Consider the following 14,466-nt stretch of genomic DNA (forward strand, 5'->3'; position numbering starts at 1 on the left):
TGGTCTACCCCTTACCCTTAGATGTGACCCCTGATTCTAGACTCCCTGCCATCAGGAACATCCTCCCTGCATTTACCCGGTCTAGTCCTGTTAGAACTTTATAGGTTTCTATGAGCCCCCATCCCTCATTCTTCTAAACTACAGTGAATATAATCCGAACTGACTCAATCTCTCCTCATACGTCAGTCCTACCATTAGTCTGGTAAACTTTTGCTGCACTCCCTCCATAGCAAGAACATCCTTCCTCAGGTAAGGAAACCAAAGCTGTAAACAGTATTCCAGGTGTGGTCTCACCAAGGCCTTGTGTAAATGCAGAAAGACATCCCTGCTCCTGTACTCGAATCCTTCTTTTCAAAACAAAATATTTATTGAAGGCATTTTCACACAGCAACAACATCAGCAAACATATCAAGACTGCCCCCTCTCCTCCCTCCAACCCACACTCCCCTTTTTCTCTTAACAAAACAAACCACAAACAAGGGAGCCCCCCCAAAAAAAAAAACTTTAAAGAAGTTGATCCACCTCGAGAAGAAATCGTTCTGCGAAACCCTGATAGCGAACTTTCAAGGTGCAGAAACTCTGCCAAATCTCTCAACAGCGCACCCACCCTAGGCGGCTCAGTGCCCCCCCCACACGAACAATATCTGCCTCCGGGCTATCAGGGAGGCAAAGGCAAACATGTCTGCCTCTCTTCCCCTCGCATCCCACCTGCACTCCCGGAACCTCCGACACTCCAAATCAGAATCACCCTCAGAATCACTCCCAGAATCTTTGACATTGTGTCTGCAAAAACTTTCTAAAACCCCTCTAGCCTGACATGGCCAGAACATAGGAACATGGTTCGCCTGTCCCTTGCACACCGCCCACACCTATTTTCTACTCCTCCAAAGAACCGGCTCATCCTGGACACCATCGTGTGCCCCCTACACACCACACTGAGCTGGATGAAACTCAAGTCTTGCACTTGAAGAATTCACCCTCCACAATGCCTCATTCCGTACCCCAGTTTCAAAACCACACCCCCTCGCCCCAGCTGCTTCTTCCACCTGCGTCTTACTTTCTCCATCCAAAGCTCTCTCCTTCAACATCAACTCCCCATATATGTCAGACACCCTGCCCTCTCCTATCTCCTCCTCGGGCAGAATCTTATCCTGTAGCGTCAGGGGCTGCAGCTTCGTGAACGAGGCCAGCTCCTTTATCATGAATTGCCCAGCCTGCAGGTACTGGAACCCATTCACCGTTGGTAATTAATATGTCGCCTCCAATTCCTCTAACTCCACAACCCCCCCCCCCCCCCCCCCCCCAATAAACAGGTCCCTGAAGAACACTATCCCCACCCGCCCCAACTCCCTGAACTTAGAACCTAACCTAGCCGGGACAAGCCTGTGGTTGCCACAAATCTGCGCCACAGGGGCATGCATCCACTTTAAAGTGCAGCCAACACTGGTTCCACACCCGCAGCATTGACACTACCACAGGACTCGTGAAGTACTCAAGAACGGAAGAGGCACCAGCAATAATGCCCTTAAACTGATCCCCCTACAAGAGGCCTCCTCCATCCGCCCCTCCATCAACTTCTCCCCACCGCCCATTTCCTAATCTTTGCGATGTTTGCTGTCCAATAATAATTGCAACACCAGCCCCCCTCTCTGCCTGTCCCGCTCAAAGAACACCCTCCTAGTCTAGGGAATTTCCATATTGACCCTCCTAAAAAAGAACTTGGGCACAAAAATCGGACGGTTCTGGAAAACCAGCAAAAGATTAGTCATCCCTCTCTTGGGTAGTCCCTCAGCATTGAGGGTAACTTGCTTCCACTTCGGGCAGGTGGGTTCTGCAGCGGCTGAACAGTTTGATCCTGGATCCACAGACTCTGCCACAGGTCTGGCAGGTGGTGCTTGATGAGGTGAATGAGTGGGATGCTCTGGATTCTGCGCTCAATTTCCACTGTTTACGCTTGGCCTGCATGTGCTACACCTAACGATGCTGGAGGTGATTGGCACCTTCACGGATGCTTTTTCTTCAGTTTGTGTTCCAAGGCAAGCAATTCCCACATGTCGGTGGGGTTGAATTTATTTAGAGAGGCTTTCAGTGTCTTTGCAACGTTTTCTCTGCCCTCCAAGTGATCGCTTGCCATTGCAGAGCTCAGAGTAGAGCACCTGTCTTGGGAGTCTTGTGTCATGCATGCGGGCAATGTGGCCCGCCCATCGCAACTGGTCGAGTGTGCCTGGTGCCTTGATACTGGGGATTTTCGTCCGGGACAGGATGCTCACATTGGTACGTCTATCCTGCCAGTGGATTTGCAGGATTTTGTGGCAGCAGCGTTGGTGATAGATCTCCATGGATTTGATGAGTCTGCTGTAATAATAATAATAATCGCTTAGTGTCACAAGTAGACTTCAAATAAAGTTACTGTGAAAAGCCCCTAGTCGCCACATTCCGGCACCTGTTCGGGGAGGCTGGAACGGGAATTGAACCCGCGCTGCTGGTCTTGTTCTGCATTACAAGCCAGCTGTCTTAGCCCACTGTGCTAAACCAGCCAAAGGGGGGGGGGGGGGGAGAGAGAGAGAGAGAGAGAGAGAGAGAGAGAGAGAGAGAGAGAGAGAGAAGAAGAGACACCGTGGCTGTTCTGTAGACAATGAGCTTGGTACTGGGTTTGAGGACTCAAACTTTGAATACTCTGTTCCTCAGACATCCAAAGACTGTACTGGTGCATTGGAGTTGATGTTGGATTTCGTCACCAATGTCTGCTCACACTGAGAGGGGGCTCCCGAGGTATGGGAAATGATCCACTTTGTCCAAGGGCCAACCATGGATCTTGATGTTTGGGGGGAAATTGTGTGTGGCAGAAGCGAGCAGGTAGAGAACCTTGGATTTCAGTCTGCGGTCCATTGTGTCATACCCCTCTATGAATGTGTCGAAGATGGTTTGCAGCTCGGCCTCTGAATGCACACACATGCGTTGTTTGCAAACTGCAACTCGTTGCATGGAACGGCTCAATCGCGAGGACAAAAAGCAATAGAGAGCGGACACTGCCTCGTCCCCCCGCTGTAACCCAAAGTACCCGAACTGACATTATTTGTCTGGACACTCGGCCTTATACACCTTAACGCAAACCATCCCAACACCTCAAAACAAATACGGCTATTCAACTTGGTCAAACATTTTCTCCGCGTCCATCTACACTACCACCTCAATGTCCTGTCTCCCCAGAGGCATCACGATCACATTCAATAACCTCTGGACATCAGTCGACAACTGCCGCCCCTTCAGGAACCCAGTCTGGTCCTCTCCTATCACCCCCTGCACACAATCCCCTATTATATGCGTCACCACCACCGCGGCCAATATTTTCACGTCCACATTCAACACCGAAATCGGGCGGTACGACCCACACTGCTATTTTTCATAATATACGAGATAGAAGCCTGAGACAGCGCGAGGGGAAACAAACTTTTTATACAACTCTACCAGAAACTCGTCTGGGCCCAGAGCCTTCCCCCGACTGCATAGATTTTACACAATCCATTACCTGCATCAGCAACGCCCCCCCAGCACCTTCAGGAATTGCAGCTCATCTAAGAACCGCCTCATACCTTCACCCCGCCCCCCCTGGAGGCTCAGTTATACAGCTTCTGATTAAAAAGCTTCAAATACCCAATTCACGCCCCTCCAAGTCCGTGACCACCGCACCACCACTGTTCCTCATCCGTCGAAACTCCCTCGCTGCCGCCTGCCTCAACTGATGAGCCAGCAGCAGGCTGTCTTTTCCTCCATTATCATGCATCATCCCTTTGGGTCTGTGCAATTGCCCCACCGCCTTCCCTGTAGACATACACCCAAACTCCATTTGTAGCCTCTGCTTCGCCTTGAACAGCGCCTCCTCTGGCGCCACAGAGTACTTCCAGTCCACCAGCTGGATGGCCTCCAGCAACCTCTGCCTCTCTGCCTCTCTAACCTCTCCTTATGCAGCCAAAGCAAAATAAGCTCCCCCAATCACCGACTCCCACAACGTAGAGGCGGAGACCTCACCCGTCTTGTTATGCTCCCCATAACCCCTACCTTTTCACAGATCTCCATATCTGCCAACAACCCCACATCTAACCTCCACTGTGGCTGCCCCTCTTCTACCTGCAAATCCACCCAATGCGGCATGTGGTCGGACACCATGATCGCCAAATATTCCGATCCAACCACCCCCACTAACAACGCCTCGCCCAGGACAAAAAAATAATCAATCTGGCTCTTCACCCAGTGGACATATGAAAAGAACGAAAATTCTTTCACCCTCAGCCTCTAAAATCTCCATGGGTCCATCCCATCAATCTACCCCATAAACTCCTTCGCCATCGCCGACACCTTCAAAGACCCGGGACACCACCAGTCAACCTAGGATGCAACACTGTATTAAAAGTCTCTCTCTTCTCCCTCTCGCCCCCCACCACACACACACAATAAGCCTGTGCGTCTCCAAGTCTGGAACCTTTGCCAAAATCCGCTTCATGAACTTGACAAATTTACGGCATATATGCTGACCAGTATATTCCCGACCATAAAGGCCACCCTCTTATTCACCAACACCACCACCCCCCTCAACTTCATGTCCAATCCCAAGTAACAAATCTGCCCCACCCAGCCCTTCCTTAGCCTCATTTGTTCCGCTACCTTCAAATGAGTCTCAGTTGTAGAAACGCAATGTCCGCTTTCAAACTCCTCAAGTGCGCAAAGACACGTGACCTCTTATTGGCTCATTTAATCCCCAGGCTCCCCCATTCCACCCTCTCCTTCTTACCCCACCCATTCCCCCCCCACCAGACATACCAATCCTACATCGCAACTGTGGGCGGGTAAACAGAAGCACAGCATAATCAATGTACCACATACATCAATAATCAATTGAACACAGTGGGAAAAACAGCAATAGAAAACAAACAACCCAACATAAACCCAATCCCTTCCCTCACAGGCGTCTGTCAATTCCAAAATTCTCAAGTCCCGCAGTCCATTATGTTTCAAACTTACTTGCCTCCTCTGGCATATCGGAATACAACTTCTAATTCCAGAATGTGACCCACAAACAAGTAGGATACAGCACACCGAACTTCATGTCTTTCTTGAACAGGGCCGCTTTGACCCTATTAAACCCAGGCCGTTTGGCCAACTCTGCTCCCAAGTCCTAATAAATAATGGCCTTCCCAAGTGCACTCTTGTATCCTTCGCCCACTATCGCCCTCGGCGGCTCACCTGCTTTAGGCTTCCTCCTCAGCGAACTGTGCGCTCAATCCAAATCAGGAGGTTGTTCAAAGACACCCTCCCCCAATGTCTCGAACATCCTCGCCACATATGGTATACTGCGTTCTCTCGGTCCCCTCACGCAGACCCACAATCCAAACATTCTGCCTCCTTGAGCGATTTGCCAAGTCGTCTACCTTCTCTTAACCTCTTCTGGTCCTCTGCCACCAGCACAATTTCCGCCACCAACGAAGCCAACCAATCCTCGTGGTCAGCCAGACTCCTCCACCTTCTGGAGCACCGCGTGTTGTGTCTCCAGCCTTTGCTCCACACATTCTATCGCTGCCCGATCGGCCCAGCCATCCTGGCCAGTTCCTCGAAGGCCTCATTTCTCTGCTGCTCAAATTTGTCCGTCAGGAACTCCACCAATTGTTCTGTGGACCACTCAGCGGGCATCCACACCACAGAGCTCTCCACCATCTTTCCCTCTGTCGCGGTTCAAGAGATCTCCTGGTCTGACTGTTGGCCTTTACTTGTTGCACTCCCTTTTTAAATAATGGGGTTACGTTAACCACCCTCTAATCCGTAGGAATTGTTCCAAGTATATAGAATCTTGGAAGATGACCACCAATGCATCATTTCCTTAAGTACTCTGGGATGCAGATATTCAGGCCCTGGGAATTTATCGTCCATCAATTTCCCCAACACCATTTCCCGATCAATACTGATTTCTTTCGGTTCATCCCTCTCACTAAACCCTGTGTTTTCCAACATTTCTGTAGCATAATTTGTGTCCTCCTTTGCGAAAACAAAACCAAAGCATGTATTTAGTTGGTCAGCCACTTCTTTGTTCTCCATATTAAATTCCCCAGATCCCCAGATAAGGAATATCTATAGAAGCTTTTGCCGTCAGTTTTATGTTCAAAGCATGCTTACTCTCGTATTCTATTATCCCCTTCTTAATCAATCCCTATGTCCTCCTTTACTGAATTCTAACTTGTTCCCAATTCTCAGGTCTGCTGTTTTTTTCTGGCCATGGTGTCGCGCCTTCCTTGAGTCTAATGCCATCTCCAATTTTCCTTGTAAGTCATGGTTTGGCCACCTTCCAGTTTTATTTTTGCGCCAAACAGAATGAACAATTGTTGCCTTTCACTGCGCTTTGAATGTTTGCCATTACCTATCCACCGTCGTCCCTTTAAATAACGTCTCCTAATCCATCATGCCAACTCGCGCCTCATACCATTGCAGTTTCCTTTATTTAGATTCAGCGCCTTATTCTCAGAATCAAATCCATTACTCTTCATCTTGAAAACCATCCCGTATACACTCCAGGAATTCCTCCTCTACGCTATTGTTTCTAATTTGATTTGCCCAATCTCCGTGCAGATTAAAGTCACCCATAATTACAGATGTTCCTTTTTCGCATGCGTCTGAAATTTCCTGTTTAATGCATTCCCAATGTCACCATTACAGTTTGGGGAGTCTACATACCACCCTCACTCACTTTTTTATCATGGTATGTCTCAGCTCTACCCATACAGATTCCACATCGTCGGAGCCAATATTCTTCCTCAGTATTGCGTTAATTTCTTCATCAATCAGCAATACCACCCCACCGCCTATTCCTTTTTGTTTGTCCTTTCTAAATACTGAAAACGGGTGTATACAATCAAACATTTTTAATTTCCTCTACAAAAGAGGTACTAAAATACCTTTGATAGTCAACTTTCTAACTGAAAGCCCAGATATTGACTAAACAGTTACATGGATTATGAATTCAACCAGAAACAAGAGGCACAGTTTTTTTTTTAAACTCCTTTTTGTGTGCTCCAATGAAAATTTTCTTTCCAAGTTGAACAAGTGTTATATCTTCTTGTTTCCATAAGTTAGAAATAATCAGACTTTAGGCTCGAGTTTTTTAAAGTGCATTGGTTGCAGCTCTAAGTGGCTGCTGACAGAGACTGGTGCATTGTTACTCGGCCCAGAAGTGCTGTGCAGCAGTGAATGTGACACCCCAGAATAACAATTAATTCCTAGCTCTTTGCAAATACTAACATACCATCTCATCTCAGGCCTCTGCTAATCCTACATTGTCACCAGTTGCAGATATATGCAAGGATCCTATCGGATTAAGTTCCCTTGCAATGACCGGGCTAGGCTGTGAGCCAACATCCCACCACTCCTGTGTGCACACAAGTTAATTCCCAGCAAAAAAAATTGTAATATGCAGAACAAACAATCCTCCTTTTAATTTTGGAGGTTAAAGTTACATTTCATCTTTTGCTACTTTCTTTATAGAAGTCAATGAACACAGATTTTAAAGTACAATAACTGTACTGATATTTAAATGTTGATTTATGTATTTTGCAGAAGCTTAATTCTATGTCACTACCATTAACGTCCCATAATTCGGATTCAAAATATATTTGTTGAGAATTTTCACTTACAATTAGTTCATCTTACAAACCTTGGAAGGAAGGTTTGCATTGAAGCACAAATTACAGAAGTTACTTGCATCCATTTTGTAAGCAGAGCTCTCAGCCTTCCTGATATAGTTTTCAAGGCAAGACTCATCAAACTGTAGAAAGAGTGCCAATTTCCTTCAAACTGAATCAATATTCAATGTGTGCATTAGGCAGGCGATTTAGTAGCACAAATTCTTATTAGAAAGCCTTTATGTATCAATGCTGATCGCCAAATTTACGCAGATGGAAGGTGCAACAAATAAATAAAAACAAGGGTGGGGAAAGGCGTATTTGTTAAGAGACAGTTGATGTATATTTATTTAATTAGTTAAAATGGTAAATAAAATAAATTTAATATTCTGAAATATTTATTGTACTTCACACAAGGGCTATACTGTGAAGTTCTTCAGAAATCCATGGTAAACAGTTGCTTTTAACAGCTCCAGTATTGCAATGTTTGACTTAATTTTGGCGTTGCTAACAGGGGAGTAACTTTTTCTTTTTAAGATTTCAATAACTGCTGCACTTTGTTTAATGAAAGTTCAATCCCGAATAAGATTCAGTTAAATTTAACAGATTGTGGAACTTATTAGTTGTGAATCTAATTTTAATATTTTATATTGCTTTTGTATCCCTTCCACAAAGGGACTGACACGGTAACTTCAGTGGTGGGCTAACCAACAAATCTTCCTAGTTTTTGTATTCGCTGTCGCTCAATACAGAACAAAATATTTTGTTTGTAATTTTTTTTGATATATCTGTTTGCATCAACACTTTTAATAATCTGTCTGGGAATATCACAACCTTGTCATTTAGGGTTTGTTCCCTTTTGCTTATTCATGCCAAAAATGTATTACATAATTTTTCCAGTTGTGAACTGCCCTGCCTATCTTCCTAGCCTTTAAATAGGTTTACCCCAGTGCATTCTGGATGCTCCATTATTGAACACATTTGAAGCTCGGATAAAGTGAAAGAAATCAGATAAATCGGAGTGCAAGGGAAAGAGAATTGTAGATTATTTTTCCACACGCTGTGTCTTGTATTTTCTTTTGAAAGTTAAACATCTTCCGGTGTTCAGTAACAAGCTAAGCAAATACTTTCTGAAGGGACAAAAATCGAAAGTCAAAGTTTCACATCTGTACTTTTCAAGCCATCGAGTATCTGAAACTTTGTCTGCCCACAATTGTTAAGATCAGAATAGAATTGTAACCAACTGACATTTTCAAGCACACACATTTTCATTAGCAAAATGATTTGGCGATTTATTGAATTGAAACTTTAAAAAATAACTACTGTGACTTCCTCCAAGCGTCAGTCTGCTCTGGATGTCAACTAAACATCCTCAACTTAAAATGATTGCCATATTTTATTCGCCGGTGATTGGCATTTAAATTACACTACATTAACATCAAGCAGTGCATTCCAAATCTTATTAAAAAGGTTTTCATGTCACCTCTGGTTCTTTTATCAATCACCTCTATTCTCTCGTGATTGCACCTTGAACCATCAGTTTCTTTTTATTTACTATATCTGAACTATTCTGTTTAAAACCCTATACTGTTTCAGAATTATGTGTTTTAAAATTGCTTTAAGGTCAAAGACAACTTAACTTGAGATAGTCACGGTCTGGGTTTACTTTGTTCTTCCATTCAAACTCATCTTCCCTTTCATGTGGTAATGTTATAGTTTGATCAACAGAGCTTTTGGTTCCACTTGAATCCCCTCTTACTTTTCATCAGTCTAAGCTCAGTAAATCCAATTTATAGCGAACTATATTGTCAAGTTCAGACACACACACGTGTGCGCGTGCACGTTCAGAACTAATAATAATAATCTTTATTGTCACATGTAGGCTTACATTTTACATTCTGGCGCCTGTTCGGGTACAAAGAGGGAGAATTCTGAAGTCCAAATTACCTAACAGTACATCTTTCGGACTTGTGGGAGGAAACAGCAGCACCCGGAGAAAACCCATGCAGATACTGGGAGAACGTGCAGACTCGACACAGACAGTGACCCAAGCCGGGAATCGATCCTGGGACGCTGGAGCTGTGATGCAGCAGTGCTAACCACTGTGCTACCGTGCCGCCCACCCCGGTCTGTACTCGAGTTTAGAAGGATATGGGGGATCTCATTGAATATGGAGAGGCCGATGAAGGTGGGGATGTTTCCACTAGGAGAAACTAGAACCCAAGTTTACAGCCTCAGACTGAAGGGACAACCCTTTAAAACAGAGATGAGGAGGAATTTCATCAGCCAAACGGTAGTGAATCTGTGGAACTCATTGCCGCAGAAGGCTGTCGAGGTCAAGTGTGCCTTTATGACAGAGATAGATAGGTTCTTGATTAATTAGGGGGTCAGGAGTGATGGGGAGAAAGCAGAAGAATGGGGACGAGAAACCTATCAGCTATGATCAATTGGCAGAGTAGACTTGATGGGACAAAATGGCCTAATTCTGCTCCTAAATCTTATGGTCTTATTTCAGGGGCCTGCCTTCTCTCTGCGAAAACATCTAGCCTAATCCCACTCGGATGGTCCCACTCTCCTGCCAAGTGTAATTCGATGGTTCCACTCTCCTGGCCTTTTCCTGCAGCTGTTATTTTACAATACAGGTCATTATCTAATTCCCTTTTGAAAGCCATGATGAACTCTGCCTCCACCACTTTCAGGCAGTGCGCCCCAGATCCAAACAACACGCTGCATGAAAAGACTTTTCATGTCACTTTTACTTTGTTTGCCATTCACCTTAACATAAGAACATAAGAACTAGGAGCAGGAGTAGGCCATCTGTCCCCTCGAGCCTGCTCCGCCATTCAATGAGATCATGGCTGATCTTTTATGGACTCAGCTCCACTTTCCGACCCGAACACCATAACCTTTAATCCCTTTATTCTATAAAAAACGATCTATCTTTATCTTAAAAACATTTAATGAAGGAGCCTCTACTGCTTCACTGGGCAAGGAATTCCATAGATTCACAACCCTTTGGGTGAAGAAGTTCCTCCTAAACTCAGTCCTAAATCTACTTCCCCTTATTTTGAGGCTACGCCCCCTAGTTCTGCTTTCACCCGCCAGTGGAAACAACCTGCCTGCATCTATCCTATCTATTCCCTTCATAATCTTATATGTTTCTATAAGATCCCCCCTCATCCCTCTAAACTCCAACGAGTACAGTCCCAGTCTACTCAAACTCTCCTCGTAATCCAACCCCTTCAGCTCTGGGATTAACCTAGTGAATCTCCTCTGCACACCCTCCAGTGCCAGTACGCCCTTTCTCAAGTAAGGAGACCAAAACTGAACACACTACTCCAGGTGTGGCCTCACTAACACCTTATACAATTGCAGCATAACCTCCCTATTCTTAAACTCCATCCCTCTAGCAATGAAGGACAAAATTCCATTTGCCTGCTTAATCACCTGTTAACCAACTCTCTGCTTGGTTCTCACCCCTTCCACTAGTGGGAACAGTTTCACCCTATTCACTCACTCCAAACCCAATGATTTTGAAAACTATCAAAATTCTCCTCAACCTTCACTTCCCTAAGGAGAACATCCATTTCTCCAATCACGTAACTAAAATCCCTCACTCCTAGGACCATTCTTGTAAATCATTTCTGCACTCTCTAATGCCTTCAACACCCTTCCGAAAGTGTGGCGGTCACAATATTCCAGTTGATGCTGAATCAGTGTTTCATAAAAGGTTTATTATAACTTGCTGCTTTGGTATTCTATTAACCACTTTCTCTGCCAACTCTGCCGCTTTCAACGATTTTTCCACATATACCGCCCCAGGTCAGTCTGCTCCTGCATTCCCTTTAGAATTATGTCCTTCAAGTTATATTTCCTTCCCTTGTCCTTCCTCATCATAGAAAAATCATCATCGCTATGACAGAATCCCTACAGTGCAGAAGGAGGCCATTCAGTCCATCGAGTCTGCACCAACCCTCTGAAAGAGCACCCAATCCCTATCTTCCCCCCCCGACCCCATTCTATCCCAATACTTCCATAACCTAACCTGCACATCCCTGGACACTAAGGGGCAATTTATCTTGGCCAATCAACCTAACCTGCACATCTTTGGACTGTGGGAGGAAACCAAGCACCCAGAGGAAACCCACGCAGACAGAGAGAATGTGGAAACTCCAGTCACCGAAGTCGGATCAAACCCAGGTTCCTGGCGCTGTGAGGCAGCAGTGCTAACCACTATGCCGTCTCCTAAAATGTATTGCTTCATTGTTTTTGGTATTAAATTTAATCTGCACGTGCCTGCCCATTCCATCAGCCTATATCCTCTAAGTCTTATCAGCATATGTCCAGGTTTTGTCGTACTTGCAAATTTTGAAATGTGCCCTGCACAATCAAGTCTCGATTATTAATTTATATCAAGAAAAGCAATGAGTCTCTCACAGAGAACTTCACTGTATACTTTCCTTCATTTTGGAAAACAACTGTCCATCGCAACTCTTTCCCAGCACTCAGCCAACTTCGTCAATGCTGGTACTGTCTCTTTTATTCCATGGACTTCACCTTCGCTGACAAGCCCATTAAGGAGTGCTTTATCAAATACCTTTCAGAAGTCAAAGTACACCACATCAACTGTATAATCCTCATTAACCATTTTACCAAATCAAAAACCTCAATCAAGCTAGTTGAACATGATTTTCCTGGTTTTCCTCAGTTAACCCTGATTTCTCCAAGTGGCTTATTTTTGTCCCAGAGTATATCTAAAAGCTTGCAGTTCACCATTGGGCCCACTGAGTCTGCACCGACCCTCTAAAAGAGCGCTCTACCTATGCCCACTCCCCCACCCCTAAACCATGCATTGATCATGGCCAATTCACCTAACCTACACATCATCAGACTGTGGGGAAAAAAACTGGAGCATCCAAAAGAAACCCACGCAGACACGGGGGAGAACGTGCAAACTCCAGTCACCCGAGATCGGAATCGAACCTGGATCACTGGTGCTGTGAGGCAGCAGTGCTAACCATTGTGCCACCCCAAAGCGAACAGCCTTAGCTTCTCTAATTTATCAACTCTAAGGTTAAACTAACTGACCCTTTGCTAGGCGTGCATCTTTTTTTGAATGAGCGTGTAACATTTACAAAACTCCAGTACTCTGGCAAACCACACCCTCTCCCCAGTCTCTAAAGAATCATAGAATGGAATAATAGAATGGTTACAGCACAAGAAGACCACCATCATGCCCATGCTAGTTCTATGCAAGAGCAACGCACTTAGTTCCACTTCCCTGCCTTTTCTCCACAGTCCTGCAATACCTTTCTTCTCAGATAATGATCTAATTTCCTTTTGAATGCCTAGATTTAATCCACATCCACCGCAGTCTAGGGTAATGCATTTCAGATCTTAACCAATCACTGTGTAAAGAAGTTTTCATGTTGTCATTAGTTATTTGGGCTAATCACCTTGAATAAGTGCCCTCAATCTTTCTGCAACAGGAACAGTTTCACCACATCAACTCTCTCCAGATCCCTTGTGGTTTTGAACAACTTCTGTCAAATCTATTCTTTCATAGAATCCTTACAATGCAGAAGTTGACCATTGGGCCCAAATGAGTCTGCACCAACCCTCTAAAAGAACGCTCTACCTATGCCCACTCCCCCACCCCATCCCCCTAAACCATGCACTGATCATGGCCAATCCGCCTAACTTACACATCATCGGACTGTGGGAAAAAACTGGAGCCTCCGAAGGAAACCCATGCAGACAGGGGAGGGGGAGGAGGAGGGAGAACGTGCAAACTCCAGTCACCCGAGATCGGAATCGAACCTGGATCACGGGTGCTGTGAGACAGCAGTGTTAACCATAGTGCCACCCCAAAGCGAACAACCTTAGCTTCTCCAATTTATCCATGTAATTAAAGTTCCTCATCCTGCATCTTTAATGCATTCTCTCTAACGTCTCACATCCTTCCTAAGTTGTGGTGCCCACAATATTTCGTACAGGTTTATCATAACTTCCCTGCTTTTGTACTGCATGCCTCTATCTATAAAACCCAGAATCTCTTTGCTTTATTAACCGCTTTTTCAACTGCCCTGCCACCTTGATTGACTTGTGCGCATATAGCCTCAGGGTCCCTCTGCTCCTGTACCCCCTTCAAAGTTGCACACTTATTATATTGCCTCTCCTCGCCCTTCTTACCAAAATTAATCCATTCACACCTTACTGCATTCATTTCATTTGTCACTTGTCTGCCAATTACACCAGCCACTATTCTCCTCAGTTCAGAATACTCCACATTTTGTGTGAAATGAACGTTGTGAAATTTTGCGCTCTATATCCAAGTGAGTCATTAATCATAGAATCCCCAGTGTCATTCAGCCCATCAGGTCTGCACCAGCTCCTTCCCCAACAGAGCACCCTACCTCGGCTCCTATCCCCATAATCCCACCTTTGGGCAATACCAGTATGGCCAATCCACCTAACCTGCACATCTTTGGACCATGGGAGGAAACTATAGCACACGGAGAAAACCCACGCAGACATGGGGAGAATGTGGAAACTCCACAGTCTGCCACGGTCAGAATCGAACCCGGGTCCCCGGTGCTGTGATGCAGCAGTGCTAACCACTGTGCCAACATGCCGCCCCACGTAATCTATAATAAGAAAAGCAGAGTCCAAACATGGACGCTCAAAGCCCCACTATACATTGTCCTCCAGTCCAACATAAAACTATTTAAAAACAACTCTTCTTCACTGCCTACTGCACCTGCATGCTTAGTTTCAGCGACTAGTATACAAGGACATCCAG

The 14,466-nt window shown here is 45.2% G+C and overlaps 1 protein-coding gene across 1 annotated transcript in view; it reads right to left on the minus strand.

Moving 5' to 3' along the window:
• The window catches only part of tiam2a (TIAM Rac1 associated GEF 2a), a 214,871-nt gene that overhangs the window by 165,002 nt on the left and 35,403 nt on the right, over positions 1-14,466 (minus strand).

Source organism: Scyliorhinus torazame, chromosome 1 (genome assembly GCF_047496885.1).
Source record: "Scyliorhinus torazame isolate Kashiwa2021f chromosome 1, sScyTor2.1, whole genome shotgun sequence".
NCBI classification, from domain to species: domain Eukaryota; kingdom Metazoa; phylum Chordata; class Chondrichthyes; order Carcharhiniformes; family Scyliorhinidae; genus Scyliorhinus; species Scyliorhinus torazame.